We start from the raw sequence: 16,310 nt of genomic DNA, 5'->3' as shown, positions 1-16,310 counted from the left end.
TCTTTCAAGAACAATATCTCAAGGACTTCGACTTTCGCTTAACACGTTTAACGTGACACATTTTATCGTATTGGTGCGACTGAAAATTTGAAAGTCGCTTTTGCCATCTCGCAGCGCATGAGTAGTCTGTCTAGTTCGGTTGTTCAGAGGTGTTTGCATCACTATTAGTCAGCGTTTTTCCCCATTAGTGTGTGTACAGAGAACATGAGAGAGGAAAAAATTCTCCACACACTATGCATAAATATTTAACAATGGAACCTAGATAAAATCCTCAATATTCCAACCGGAACATTTTAGAGTGTCTATCCAAATTTCTGGCCATTTTTCCAATAATACATACCCCAAGAAATAAATTTGGTAAATAATTCCTCAATGAAGCATCTTTACAATCTTAATAATCGCAAATTAAGAATATTAGAACCCGTCATTTGGACCGGTCCCGTCAACCTAGTATTAAAATCGTTTGATGTTTTCACTGCTTTATACTTCACCTACTAATTTTTGCTACAAATGCACGAATCACTTTTTTGTGAACTTCTCAACAATTTTGAAACGAAAAACTACATGGCAAAGAGTATGTGTGAAGCTGATTACCACAAATGTAGTCCATTAGCAGACGGAAATGAATGATAAATGTTTCTCTGCGGTATTATACTTTTAAATGCAGGTTTCTGTATATTAAAGAGGAAGAATATATTTCATTTCTATATTGTATGTACACAGTAAACAAAATGTGACAGGATGTTCAAGTTCATTTCTTTCATTCCTGACGTCGTCGTGTAGCTTAAAAAATTGAAAGTTGGTGTTAGTGTAAAATGTTAATGCAACCGATAGCGTCATGTGGGGAAAAAGAATGGCGTGTTCTATTTTCTAGTTACAGCAGCAATTATCACTCACGGGGAAAAACAGCTAATAATAATGCGAACACTCTGCGTTTACGTAAAGTTCACGGAATTTTTAATTCATCCGCTGTTAGATTGTGCAATTTTAGGCATGTGTGAATTCCGGCCTCATTGAATTCGCATCTACAGAAATGTGAATGTGTTTGGCCATTTGAATGGAGGATCCGAGTAAAAGCGATGAATATTGTAATTATCATTCTAATTATCATTCAGATATTTATGCAAAATAAAAATGGTCAATTCCAACGTACAGAAGCTGCAATCAGAATTTTCATGTACCACAGAAAAAAATATTTGAGATTTCAAAAATCTCCTAAGCTATGTTTTGGATAATACGTTCTAGTTTAATCCTTTGCACTCCGAATTATTTTTCAATTTTCTTGCCAACAACTGCCTATTATCTTCAGTGTTTTATTTTAAATTTACTTCAAAGTACAGTTCCTTGACTGCTACTTATTTTAAACAATTTTGCTTACTAATTATATTAAATATTACTGAAACTTTGAAATTAGAATTATTCAATAAATTTCTTTACTCGACCACGTATTATTATAAAAATTGTGAACCATCTAAATAACTTTAGACTTGTCATTTTCATAAAACAATATATATATATATATATATATATATATCTGATACATTTTCTTCAAAACAAAATAAAGGAAGAACTAAATACATATAAAATCCAGTTTTATTTACATTTTTCTTTCTCTGACGTCGAGTCACGCTCGACAAAGGAGTGCAAAGGGTTAAGAATAGGAAAAGCTAGATTCTTCCATACATAAACGAAAACACTCGACGTTAGAGCAACTCGATCTATTAATTAGCTCGCTGCAACATTAAAATTTGATATCTGCAGATCGATCTGCGGGGGTCCGGTCAGAGAAAGGTAGAGCGGTGAGAGAAGTCTTAATGTAGCGACTGTGGTCCGGGTCGATCGAAGCGTTAAATGGTACCGATAATTAAACGACGACAATTGGCAATTGACGATGTCGACTAATGGTCGACTCAACTACTTGCAAGTATTATGCCAGCCCGATAGAACGATCCACGCGAAGGTATTACGTTACGCCTACGCAATAAACGGCGTTAACGCGAGAATGTTAAGAGCTAATGGACCAACTTCCCGGACACGACGAATTTGAACAGCCGCAGAGAGCGAATCCTCTGGCAATGACATTGCCGTCTGTCACGCTCGAGCGTCGTTGACAGTCGCTAACAATTTCTCGGTTTTATCTCGTTATGTTAGCTATTTCAATTATTTAAACGGCCACGTCTACGCGTAGTCATTCGGCGCCGACGAAGAAGCGCGCTCCAAACGTGATAACCGACGCCACAGTGGGGTACTTGGCCCAAAAGGTCGAAGAAAAGGCGATTTCAAAATTTTGCGTAAGTCGTAAAATTTTTGTTGTCCGACGTAGTTGGTCTGAAGAATAAGGTTTCTATGTGAAGTACTCTACTTCATCGAATCTCTAGCGACTTGATGTGTGGTGAGAATGAGAAAGAGAATCTAAATATTTTACATACTCATTTCTATTTTCTACTGCATAATGATTATTTTGCGAACGGATTTTTTTGTGGTTTTCGTAAACGAAGAATTGAAAAGTCTGGAGTAAAATACTGATGTTCTATAATTTTCTTTTAAATTTGTGCAACTATTACAAGACTAATACTATTATTAACAACTTACATTCTTCGAACATTACCTTTGGATATTTCTTGTGGAAGCAAGACAAACATAATGTAAACAGTGGTTTGGTATTAATTGACTAATAATGTTAATCAAATTGCGTCTTTAAACTAAGATCTAAACGACACTAATATGTAACAAGATTGTTCGGATAATCAAGGTTCCATTGCACCGTGATTTAAACAAATGAACACAGAAAACTGTCACGATTATACATGTAAAAAGTTTCGTAACAAAATAATTAAAAACAAAAGTGTAAAAAGACATTAGATTAGTATACAATATACATATACTGTTTCACCAATAATTCTGCGACAACTACCGAGCGCAATTCTGCGACAACTACCGAGACATTACCGTGGTCCAAGTCTAAATGGTGCACAGTGGGGTATTTGTAAAGGTCTGAAGAATAAGGTTTCAGTGTTGCTTCTTTTATTTGCACACCCGTGAAGTACTCTACTTCATCGAAAGTCCAGAGACTTTATGTGTGGTGAGAATGTGAAAGAAACATAACGAGTAGGAGGCAAAATGAATGAAGTGAATTTGGTTGAACTAAATAAATAATGAGTGTGCATGTAGGAGCGTTTTGTTTGGAAAATTTTTCAGTCGTAAACTGAACACCGTTTGTGTTACATCTAATATGTTTTGTTAAATACATGGTTCGTTTATAAACATTGATAAATCCATCCACTGGTTGAACAAAATTCATCTGCTAGAAAAAAGAAAAACGGTGCTCACAATGCTCCCGTAAAAACCGATCGTGACAAACGCTCTTGTGCCCCGTGAATAAAAAATGAAGTCTATGGCCTGTTTGTGCACATTACAACGTGTGAACTTCGGCAGATGAGTCAATTCGTCGCTTGTACTCGCCTTCCGATGGTTTCTCGCTTCTTTATGTATTTACCGAAACGTTTCTGTCTTTCAATGCCTCGTTTTGTTTGCGCTAGCTGAAGCGGCGTTTTACTCACGTTTATTACGCAAGCTGAGAGTGAAGTGCAGAATAGCTTGAAAAGTCTGAAACCAATTTTGTTGGTGGACTCATCGGATCCTTGTGTCCTGAAGGTTCGCAGCTGCTTGGTTTAGCTACTCCAAGGTCGCTCAACTAACGCACAGATTATGTATGTATATGTATATGTGCGCGAGTAGAATTTTCTTCTTAACATGCAATCGAAATAATCGTGGACGTTATCGTGTAAGAAATATGCACTTCGCCTTCCAACATCAATCATAGGTTAATTTGTGGTTAGCGCGTGGAGAAGAACCTTTGCAAGAACAATTAAATGGAGAGACACTGTCTCATTTGCATGGAAAATAACGAATCCGAGCTTCTACGAACGTTAAACAAGGCTTTAACTTTTGCCTGAATTCAACATTTAATCACAATTGATAAACAATTAATCGAATGTTTAAATTCTGACTTTAAAAACGCGTACAGGGTGTTCCGTCTAACGCGACGCAAAATTTTTCACCTACTTACAGCCAACTGACAAAAAAAGTTTACAACAAGAGTTGCAGGGTATGGAGTGCACAATACATATCGATAAAACATATTTTTTTTACCATATTTAGAGGACATCGAGACGAATTTAAAACACATGACGGAACACACTGTATATTTGACTTTCGTGAGCGTTAATTAATTTTAGTATGGATAATTTCGTTTTTTATACTATTGACTCTTCCAACGTCTAGAACATTAACGTTCTTTGGTTCTTATATTCTTTATTTAAATTGTTTCTGGATTTTCACTGAAATTGTTCGTTTCTTCTCCTCTCGAAATCTCGCTAGTAGCTGAAAATGTATTTCATAGAAAAACTACACGTTTTGAAAATATTTTCCATGATTTCAAGATAAGTATGATTCATAATAATAAATTACGAATCAAAAATAGCAGCCGATGTTAAGGAAGAGTAGATAACATAAATATTCGATTAATTTCAACGTTCTTACAGCTTCAAAACGAGACACGCCGTTCGCAAATCGCTAATTGCAAAGACCTGGAGCTGAGAAACTTTCTCGTAACTTTAAAGTATAACACGAAGATGTAATCTCCTTGGAGTCGTAAATAAATCACCGACGCGCTAGCTAGTCTTCCACGAACATCGAATGCATTCTCGTCGCTTCCTGTTTTTATGCATTACAATGATTGACCTTTTGTCCAACAAAAAAATGTAATGATCACAAACGGGTTTATAGGACGTTCCACACCGAACGGGCTGCAGCAGAGAGTTCAATTAGCATTCGCTTCTTTTCTAAATTGTTCTGTGATCGTGTTTCGTTGTTCAAGAGCAGCAAGATCTCGAGAAAATCATCATGCTGGGCAAAATAGTATTTGAAATAGAAAATAGTAAATAGTTTATTTTATTTTTAAAGCATACCTATAATCATACAAATAAATTATTTTATTTATAAGAAAAAGTTTTTGAAACACTATCTAAAAATAGTTCAAAATACGTTTTGTAGACCTGTGTACATTATATGCATCGTGAAAGTTTCATGGAAATTAGTGCAGTTACAGATCGAAAATCGTGAGAAATTGCAATTTTTCCAATCTTTAAACGTTTGCAGCTCATTGCAACGTCGATCGATTTCGATGAAATTTTCAGAATACTGATCTACGAAATGTGTGTTTTCTAAATTTTCCATATAAGCCCACATAAAAAGTTGCAAAATACATCTTTCAGATAGATTTCCATCCACGTTGTGTAACCAATTATTTTCACTTCACAAAAAAGTTCAAATTGTAAGGTCCAATATTAAAAAAGTGATCGTGCTCTTAAGAATGTCCGAATATTAGTGAGAGAGTCACTGTACTTCAAGATATTCTCCACTTTCCACTTTTAGCAACGAACCTCTAATGAAAACGGAAGAGGAAACATTTTTTACTTTGTTCTAATTAGGTTTAATGTGATTTTAATTGCATCGTAAATTGCTAACGTTTCCATCGAACTTAGGACAAGAAATTTTGAATTGTATTGGTCTTGATCTCTCGAATAAGTAAATAAATATTAAATGTTCGCAGCACTGTCGACATTGAACTTCTAGTAAAAATGAAAGAGGAGACATTGCATATTGCATTAAGATGATTCGATGAGACGATTTATTCTTACAGTGGTAAGTTGACCGATCATCTGGACTTAAATCGCGACCGCAACGTGCAGCGTTGCAATGAACGCATTGAGCACAGTATACGATTACAGGAAATGCATAATTCGGCCTAGTTTGGAAGGATACTGATAGACCAGGTAACTTTGAAAAGAATCGGTAAAGACAGTTGATTTGAATTCGATCTGCTACCAAGTGGAGCTCTCGGTAACACTTGTCATATCGGATTAAGTCTCAAAAGCGTGCACGTTCGTAGTCATTGAGAGCATTAGGATTATCTAGATACATTATTATTTACAGATGGAAGTATCTAATTGAACGTAAAACAAAATAAAAATACGATATGCAACCGATCAATCATGTACTTCTGTTTCTTTAGTACACAGTAAGCGGTTTCTTTGAAATCGGAACGGCTGTTTAGTGCCTTCAATTCTACTTTTTTCATCATCGAGAACGTATTCGCGTGACCACAACACAAATATAAACGGTGTTATCTGATAAGCCGCCCTGAGATAACCTGTACAAATTAGATAAAATTTCTTCTTACTCGTCACAGATATTTAGCCATTTCACGTCAAATCTGATAGAATGTCCCCACCTTTTCCTGTATCACTTTTACCATGAAACAGAACCTACTTACTTTATTTATTCTAGCATGGAACAGAACCCATTTTATTTTTGTGGTTTGCGGCATACCTTACGGGCAGTGATATGAGGTATTGAGCAAGATTTCTCGCGCATGCGCAGCGATTTTTGTCGAAGTAAAGTAAAATTCTCGATAAAATGGGGTACCTTGAACACCCCGTAAAAATTCACGGAACCATATTGATTATTTTGAACACCAACGAGATACTGTTTCTCGTCGGTGTCTTGAATTGTTACATTCTGCACCGAACGTATGTTTTGGTGTTGGTTTTTAAGGTCTAAATGATTAAAAGCAAAATTAAAGACCTGGGCAATCGATATTAGCCTCTATTCGTAAGAACTTCTAGTATGTTACAAGTAGTGGATAATATCGAGCTAATAGCGGCATACTTTGAATTTTCGTTAATATTGTATACTAGAATGTAAGACATGCTAGAGGTAAGAACAAATGTATCGAAAGATTTTCAATAATGATCTTGTAAATGAATATCTATGATTATTTCACACCTATTCCGTTTCATAACATTTTAAAATTTCACCTTCCCTCAGAACAAAATATATTATGCGACGTACAAAAAGACCCTACCTAACTAGGAAACACGTTACATTCTACCCGCGGGAACGCCTGACGTTACCACGGTCACTGTACTCGTCAAAATCTAGCAATAAACAAGACAGTTGTTTGTTGGGGTGAAGTGAAGCTGCGTTGGGGTTGATGTGAAGCTGCGTTAGAGTCCTGGAATCAGAAAAGGGGAAACAAGATATTAAAAAATCTTCGTACAATTCCATCGGGATATATTGAGTCTATTTAAGATTTTCGACAGAAAATATATACATATATAAAATATAATATAATATGGAAAGTTTATTCAACTTGTGTAAAATTTTTCGTTAATACATTGAAAAGAAAATTTCCAATAATAAAGTTTAATTGGGAAAATATATAGGTACTCACGTCCTCTCCTGCTTGAAAACAACACGACTCGTTGCTCGAAAACAGCACGACTCATCTTTGAACTGATGGATTCTTTTCCTTCAGGCACTGTGACAGAAAGAACAAATTCATTAATTTTAATGAATCAATTGTCAAAGGCTACATCCGAATTAAAACGAAATCAATCATTCAAATCGAATATAAAATCAAAATTAATTTTAACAGAAATTAAATAAAATGGATATCTATCCCACGACACAAATTCAAATACAATTTATCACGACACGACACAGGAGTAATTCAGGTTGAATATTTATTTATTGTTTATTAATGGTTTTAGAAAATAATGTTCAACAACACAGATTAATTGAACAGGCAATTGGTACTCACGCTCACGTCCACTCCTGTTTGAAAAAAGCACTACACGACGATGCATCTTGATTTCGATTCTCGAATAGTATCGAGTAGTATCGATCTCTGCTATCAATATTGTCTTTCGATCGATGGTTTCTTTCTCTCGGAATCTCTATAACAGAAAGAACATATTCATTCATTTCAATTGACCAACAGTCAAAGACAAAATTTGGATTAATAATAAATAGACAATGCAATTTGAATAGAAAATCAAAATTAATTTCAACGGAAAATAAATAACCTCGATTTCTATCCACGGCCACGACACGATTTCAAATACAATTAATCGTCACGGCACAGGAGTAAATAAATGTTAATCAATGGAAATTATATAAGATTAAACTTTACCTCCGAAAACCAGGAATTGTTGCCTCTTTCTTACATAATTCTGTAGATTTTGGCGAGAAAATGCCAAAAATCTACGCTTCACAATCCTAAGCGGTCAGTGATTCAAAATGCGTGTTTGATAGATAGAAATGCCTGTGCTTGTGGTGCCACCTAGCGGCATCGCTCGGTAACCGGCGTGCGAACGTTATTAAATCACCGACCGACTGCTGGCCTTATAGAAGATCGAGTCACCGACGAGGTACTTACTAGACTGCCAACCTTATGGGAGATCGTGTCACCCGAATATTTCGGTATTCTCTTACGCACTACGCACTCTAAGATATATTCTGACTGTAGTGAGAAATAGAAGGCCATCGAGATGATCTCGTCGGTGCAGAAGGCTACTGAGGAATATTTTAGGAAAATCAACAATTCCTGTTTCAAATTTTATATGAGACACCTCAGTTTGTGTAATTTAAAAACATTTCATAAACGAGAATTATTACCTTTCACTTTTTTGTACATAAATGGTCCAAGAATCGATCTGGACAGAAATATTTTGAAAAGACATTACTGTAAAAAATTAGATGGCAAGGTGTTCAAGGGAGTGTTTGTCCACATCGTTGGCAAAAGGAATTATTATAACCATTAAACAGCCAGAAATAATAAATTTATCTGCGAACTGTATAGAATAAATGAATGCGTGCGAATGTTCATGGTTTAAAAGTTATTCTCAATCTCGGCTTTTATTGTCTATTATTACGAATAATTTAGATGGCAAGGTGGTCAAGGGAGTGCTCGTTAACATCAGTAGCAAAAGGAATTGTTATAAACATTAAACAGCCAGAAATAATAAATTTATCTATGAATTGTATCGGATAAATTAATGCGAGCGAATATTATGGTTTAAAAGTTATTCCGTATCACGAATACTATTAGCCACTTTGACTAAAAAATTAGGTGGTCAGATAGCCAAGGGATTGCTTGTGGACATCGCTGTCAAATACAATTGTTATAAACATTAACCAGCTGGAAATAATAAATTTTTCAATAATTGTCACGGCGATCGACATCGATCGATATTCGGCGGAGTGGGGGGCGCCGCGCGAGCTCGGCAGATCGGCGAGAGCTCACCGGTGGTCATTTAGTCGGGGCGGGGGAAGCGGGGTGAGCGGACGTGCTGCGGGACCAGGAGCGCCAGGAGAACCGGAGGGACCAGAGGTGGACCAGAGGTCATCTACAGTTACCCTGGCCTACCTTCAACTGTCAATTCAAGGAACAACGGTAAGTTTGTTTACTAATATTTTTCAAAACTTCTTTTGTCTTTTTAAACTCGTCCTTCATACTTTTGAAATTTTTATCGAGACTTTCAATGAAGACTATTGAGTCTTCTTCAAATTTATCAATTTTATTCTTTATAAAAATTACATTTTGAGCGTCCCACTCGTATGCAGGATTATAATTGCTCTTGTGAGCTGCTTCGTTGGTTGTTTTCGCACTCGTGTGCGGGTTATAGTTATTCTCTTAAGATAAGAGTACTTGTCCACGTCGTTGGCAAACGGAATTATTATAAACATTAATTATGTAGCTAGAATTAATAAATGTCTCATGGCATTATCTTCTATCTAATAAAAATCAATTTTGAATAAATTAATGGGTGCGAATGTTCATGGTTTAAAAGTAATTCTATATTTCGAGTTTTATTGTCTATTTTTACGAAAAATTTAGATGGCAAGGTGGTCAAGGGAGTGCTCGTTAACATCGTTAGAAAAAGGAATTGTTATAAACATTAAACAGCCAGATATAATAAATTTATCTGTGGATTGTATCGAATAAATTAATGAGTGCGAATGTTCATGGTTTAAAAGTTATTCTATATTTCGAGTTTTATTGTCTATTTTTACGAAAAATTTAGAAGGCAAGGTGGTCAAGGGAGTGCTCGTTAACATCGTTAGAAAAAGGAATTGTTATAAACATTAAACAGCCAGATATAATAAATTTATCTGTGAATTGTATCGAATAAATTAATGCGTGCGAATGTTCATGGTTTAAAAGTTATTCTATATTTCGAGTTTTATTGGCTATTTTTACGAAAAATTTAGATGGCAAGGTGGTCAAGGGAGTGCTCGTTAACATCGTTAGAAAAAGGAATTGTTATAAACATTAAACAGCCAGATACAATAAATTTATCTGTGAATTGTATCGAATAAATTAATGCGTGCGAATGTTCATGGTTTAAAAGTAATTCTATATTTCGAGTTTTATTGTCTATTTTTACGAAAAATTTAGAAGGCAAGGTGGTCAAGGGAGTGCTCGTTAACATCGTCAGAAAAAGGAATTGTTATAAACATTAAACAGCCAGATATAATAAATTTATCTGTGGATTGTATCGAATAAATTAATGAGTGCGAATGTTCATGGTTTAAAAGTTATTCTATATTTCGAGTTTTATTGTCTATTTTTACGAAAAATTTAGAAGGCAAGGTGGTCAAGGGAGTGCTCGTTAACATCGTTAGAAAAAGGAATTGTTATAAACATTAAACAGCCAGATATAATAAATTTATCTGTGAATTGTATCGAATAAATTAATGCGTGCGAATGTTATGGTTTAAAAGTTATTACGTATCACGAAAACTATTAGCCACTTTGACTAAAAAATTAGGTGGACAGATAGCCAAGGGATTGCTTCTGGGCATCGCTGTCAAATAGAATTGTTATAAACATTAACCAGCTGGAAATAATAAATTTTTCAATAATTGTCACGGCGATCGACATCGATCGATATTCGGCGGAGTGGGGGGCGCCGCGCGAGCTCGGCAGATCGGCGAGAGCTCACCGGTGGTCATTTAGTCGGGGCGGGGGAAGCGGGGTGAGCGGACGTGCTGCGGGACCAGGAGCGCCAGGAGAACCGGAGGGACCAGAGGTGGACCAGAGGTCATCTACAGTTACCCTGGCCTACCTTCAACTGTCAATTCAAGGAACAACGGTAAGTTTGTTTACTAATATTTTTCAAAACTTCTTTTGTCTTTTTAAACTCGTCCTTCATACTTTTGAAATTTTTATCGAGACTTTCAATGAAGACAATTGAGTCTTCTTCAAATTTATCAATTTTATTCTTTATAAAAATTACATTTTGAGCGTCCCACTCGTATGCAGGATTATAATTGCTCTTGTGAGCTGCTTCGTTGGTTGTTTTCGCACTCGTGTGCGGGTTATAGTTATTCTCTTAAGATAAGAGTACTTGTCCACGTCGTTGGCAAACGGAATTATTATAAACATTAATTATGTAGCTAGAATTAATAAATGTCTCATGGCATTATCTTCTATTTAATAAAAATCAATTTTGAATAAATTAATGGGTGCGAATGTTCATGGTTTAAAAGTTATTCTATATTTCGAGTTTTATTGTCTATTTCTACGAAAAAATTAGATGGCAAGGTGGTCAAGGGAGTGCTCGTTAACATCGTTAGAAAAAGGAATTGTTATAAACATTAAACAGCCAGATATAATAAATTTATCTGTGAATTGTATCGAATAAATTAATGCGTGCGAATGTTCATGGTTTAAAAGTTATTCTATATTTCGAGTTTTATTGTCTATTTTTACGAAAAATTTAGATGGCAAGGTGGTCAAGGGAGTGCTCGTTAACATCGTTAGAAAAAGGAATTGTTATAAACATTAAACAGCCAGATATAATAAATTTATCTGTGGATTGTATCGAATAAATTAATGAGTGCGAATGTTCATGGTTTAAAAGTTATTCTATATTTCGAGTTTTATTGTCTATTTTTACGAAAAATTTAGAAGGCAAGGTGGTCAAGGGAGTGCTCGTTAACATCGTTAGAAAAAGGAATTGTTATAAACATTAAACAGCCAGATATAATAAATTTATCTGTGAATTGTATCGAATAAATTAATGCGTGCGAATGTTATGGTTTAAAAGTTATTACGTATCACGAAAACTATTAGCCACTTTGACTAAAAAATTAGGTGGACAGATAGCCAAGGGATTGCTTCTGGGCATCGCTGTCAAATAGAATTGTTATAAACATTAACCAGCTGGAAATAATAAATTTTTCAATAATTGTCACGGCGTTCGACATCGATCGATATTCGGCGGAGTGGGGGGCGCCGCGCGAGCTCGGCAGATCGGCGAGAGCTCACCGGTGGTCATTTAGTCGGGGCGGGGGAAGCGGGGTGAGCGGACGTGCTGCGGGACCAGGAGCGCCAGGAGAACCGGAGGGACCAGAGGTGGACCAGAGGTCATCTACAGTTACCCTGGCCTACCTTCAACTGTCAATTCAAGGAACAACGGTAAGTTTGTTTACTAATATTTTTCAAAACTTCTTTTGTCTTTTTAAACTCGTCCTTCATACTTTTGAAATTTTTATCGAGACTTTCAATGAAGACTATTGAGTCTTCTTCAAATTTATCAATTTTATTCTTTATAAAAATTACATTTTGAGCGTCCCACTCGTATGCAGGATTATAATTGCTCTTGTGAGCTGCTTCGTTGGTTGTTTTCGCACTCGTGTGCGGGTTATAGTTATTCTCTTAAGATAAGAGTACTTGTCCACGTCGTTGGCAAACGGAATTATTATAAACATTAATTATGTAGCTAGAATTAATAAATGTCTCATGGCATTATCTTCTATTTAATAAAAATCAATTTTGAATAAATTAATGGGTGCGAATGTTCATGGTTTAAAAGTTATTCTATATTTCGAGTTTTATTGTCTATTTTTACGAAAAATTTAGAAGGCAAGGTGGTCAAGGGAGTGCTCGTTAACATCGTTAGAAAAAGGAATTGTTATAAACATTAAACAGCCAGATATAATAAATTTATCTGTGGATTGTATCGAATAAATTAATGAGTGCGAATGTTCATGGTTTAAAAGTTATTCTATATTTCGAGTTTTATTGTCTATTTTTACGAAAAATTTAGAAGGCAAGGTGGTCAAGGGAGTGCTCGTTAACATCGTTAGAAAAAGGAATTGTTATAAACATTAAACAGCCAGATATAATAAATTTATCTGTGAATTGTATCGAATAAATTAATGCGTGCGAATGTTATGGTTTAAAAGTTATTACGTATCACGAAAACTATTAGCCACTTTGACTAAAAAATTAGGTGGACAGATAGCCAAGGGATTGCTTCTGGGCATCGCTGTCAAATAGAATTGTTATAAACATTAACCAGCTGGAAATAATAAATTTTTCAATAATTGTCACGGCGATCGACATCGATCGATATTCGGCGGAGTGGGGGGCGCCGCGCGAGCTCGGCAGATCGGCGAGAGCTCACCGGTGGTCATTTAGTCGGGGCGGGGGAAGCGGGGTGAGCGGACGTGCTGCGGGACCAGGAGCGCCAGGAGAACCGGAGGGACCAGAGGTGGACCAGAGGTCATCTACAGTTACCCTGGCCTACCTTCAACTGTCAATTCAAGGAACAACGGTAAGTTTGTTTACTAATATTTTTCAAAACTTCTTTTGTCTTTTTAAACTCGTCCTTCATACTTTTGAAATTTTTATCGAGACTTTCAATGAAGACTATTGAGTCTTCTTCAAATTTATCAATTTTATTCTTTATAAAAATTACATTTTGAGCGTCCCACTCGTATGCAGGATTATAATTGCTCTTGTGAGCTGCTTCGTTGGTTGTTTTCGCACTCGTGTGCGGGTTATAGTTATTCTCTTAAGATAAGAGTACTTGTCCACGTCGTTGGCAAACGGAATTATTATAAACATTAATTATGTAGCTAGAATTAATAAATGTCTCATGGCATTATCTTCTATTTAATAAAAATCAATTTTGAATAAATTAATGGGTGCGAATGTTCATGGTTTAAAAGTTATTCTATATTTCGAGTTTTATTGTCTATTTTTACGAAAAATTTAGATGGCAAGGTGGTCAAGGGAGTGCTCGTTAACATCGTTAGAAAAAGGAATTGTTATAAACATTAAACAGCCAGATACAATAAATTTATCTGTGCATTGTATCGAATAAATTAATGAGTGCGAATGTTCATGGTTTAAAAGTTATTCTATATTTCGAGTTTTATTGTCTATTTTTACGAAAAATTTAGAAGGCAAGGTGGTCAAGGGAGTGCTCGTTAACATCGTTAGAAAAAGGAATTGTTATAAACATTAAACAGCCAGAAATAATAAATTTATCTATGAATTGTATCGAATAAATTAATGCGAGCGAATATTATGGTTTAAAAGTTATTCCGTATCACGAATACTATTAGCCACTTTGACTAAAAAATTAGGTGGACAGATAGCCAAGGGATTGCTTCTGGGCATCGCTGTCAAATAGAATTGTTATAAACATTAACCAGCTGGAAATAATAAATTTTTCAATAATTGTCACGGCGATCGACATCGATCGATATTCGGCGGAGTGGGGGGCGCCGCGCGAGCTCGGCAGATCGGCGAGAGCTCACCGGTGGTCATTTAGTCGGGGCGGGGGTAGCGGGGTGAGCGGACGTGCTGCGGGACCAGGAGCGCCAGGAGAACCGGAGGGACCAGAGGTGGACCAGAGGTGGACTAGAGGTCATCTGCAGTTACCCTGGCCTACCTTCAACTGTCAATTCAAGGAACAACGGTAAGTTTGATTACTAATATTTTTCAAAACTTCTTTTGTCTTTTTAAACTCGTCCTTCATACTTTTGAAATTTTTATCGAGAGTTTCAATGATGACTATTGAGTCTTCTTCAAATTTATCAATTTTATTCTTTATAAAAATTACATTTTGAGCGTCCCACTCGTATGCAGGATTATAATTGCTCTTGTGAGCTGCTTCGTTGGTTGTATTCGCACTTCTGTGCGGGGTTACAATAGCTCTCATGAGCTGGTTCTCTGGTTGTATTCGCACTCATGTGCAGAATTATGATTGGTCTTCTGACTGTTGAATAGAATTTCCAATTGTTTGCATCGGGACTTTCACTAGTCCCGCTTCGAAACATTTTCATATCTTGTCTGAAATTGGTATTCCTCCGATCGGAGGTCCCCCAGGGGCTCACTCACGGATGGTGCCGTGAGTGAGTACGGGGTGTCGCGTCCCCGGGGTACCCGAATCGCCTATAGGCCGCACCCGTGTGCGGGGTTAGTTTGGCTCTCGTGAGCTGGTGTTAGGTTGGCTCTCGTGAGCTGGTTAGATTCGCACTCGTGTGCGGGGTTTGTTTGGCTCTCGTGAGCTGGTGTTAGGTTGGCTCTCGTGAGCTGGTTAGATTCGCACTCGTGTGCGGGGTTTGTTTGGCTCTCGTGAGCTGGTATTGGGTTGGCTCTCGTGAGCTGGTATTAGGTTGGCTCTCATGAGCTGGTTAGATTCGCACTCGTGTGCGGGGTTTGTTTGGCTCTCGTGAGCTGGTATTAGGTTGGCTCTCGTGAGCTGGTTAGATTCGCACTCGTGTGCGGGGTTTGTTTGGCTCTCGTGAGCTGGTATTAGGTTGGCTCTTGTGAGCGGGTATTAGGTTTGCACTCGTGTGCAGGGTTATGTATTGTTATGTCTAACTATATTATTAGTCTGTTTCAGCTAGAATACACCAAGAAGAAGTCATACCAAGAAGAAAACATACCAAGAAGAGGACACACCAAGAAGAGGACACACCAAGAAGAGGACACACCAAGAAGAGGACACACCAAGAAGAGGACACACCAAGAAGAGGACGTTCCACGAAGTTGTAGTTTTATTCGCCGAGGGAGGTCCCCCAGGGGCTCACTCACGGATGCGGCCGTGAGTGAGTACGGGGAGTCGCGTCCCCGGGGTACCCGAATCGCCGATAGGCCGCACCCGAGTAAGTCGAGTAATTATTGTCTTAAATTCACGTTACTCGTTTTCTTGATTCCGACACAGCCTTCTGCTGTGTCGGACCTTGCTTGTATGTACCAGACCGGTTGGAGCCGGTATTCGGCGTCGATACATTGAGAGGGGTGGTTCATTGAGACCTGTTTACTCGTATTGCCATTCTCTCTGTTCGTAATCCTACCCACGTTACCTCAATGCATTGGGTTGTCTGGTGGCAGGTAGTTGGCAGAGAAATTCTCTGTTCGTCATCCTACCCACGTTACCTCAACGCAATGCGTTGCCTGGTGGCAGGTAGTTGGCAGAGAGATGGTATTACGTTTGAACACTTCTCACTGTCCATTTCTCTTGGTGAGGACACGTCGGGTATCGGCTCTGACCGGAGCTGCACTGCAAGCATTGTACGCGCCGCGTCACCTTCGAACCGGAGCCTTCTGCTCTGGTTCGCTTTAGTTTTTTTTCTTTTAAAGAATCAGAGCCTTCTGC

The 16,310-nt window shown here is 37.2% G+C and overlaps 1 long non-coding RNA gene across 2 annotated transcripts in view; it reads right to left on the bottom strand.

Annotated features, from left to right (window-relative positions):
• Positions 1 to 1,544: 1,544 nt before the first annotated feature.
• Positions 1,545 to 16,310, bottom strand: part of LOC143207580 (uncharacterized) — a 23,749-nt gene continuing 8,983 nt past the window's right edge. Inside the window, exons 1-4 of one of the 2 annotated variants that reach the window (XR_013008692.1) lie at positions 8,039 to 8,177; positions 7,667 to 7,802; positions 7,298 to 7,384; positions 1,545 to 7,078 (exon numbers count right to left, since the gene is read on the bottom strand). This is a non-coding gene — a long non-coding RNA (uncharacterized LOC143207580). Of the gene's footprint in view, positions 7,079 to 7,297; positions 7,385 to 7,666; positions 7,803 to 8,038; positions 8,178 to 16,310 lie in introns of those variants that run through there. The other variant, XR_013008693.1, reaches the window with a different exon arrangement.

Source organism: Lasioglossum baleicum, chromosome 3, assembly GCF_051020765.1.
Source record: "Lasioglossum baleicum chromosome 3, iyLasBale1, whole genome shotgun sequence".
Lineage (NCBI taxonomy): Eukaryota > Metazoa > Arthropoda > Insecta > Hymenoptera > Halictidae > Lasioglossum > Lasioglossum baleicum.
The sequence above is the reverse complement of the archived record's forward strand: the minus strand, read 5'-3'. Positions and strand labels throughout refer to the sequence as shown.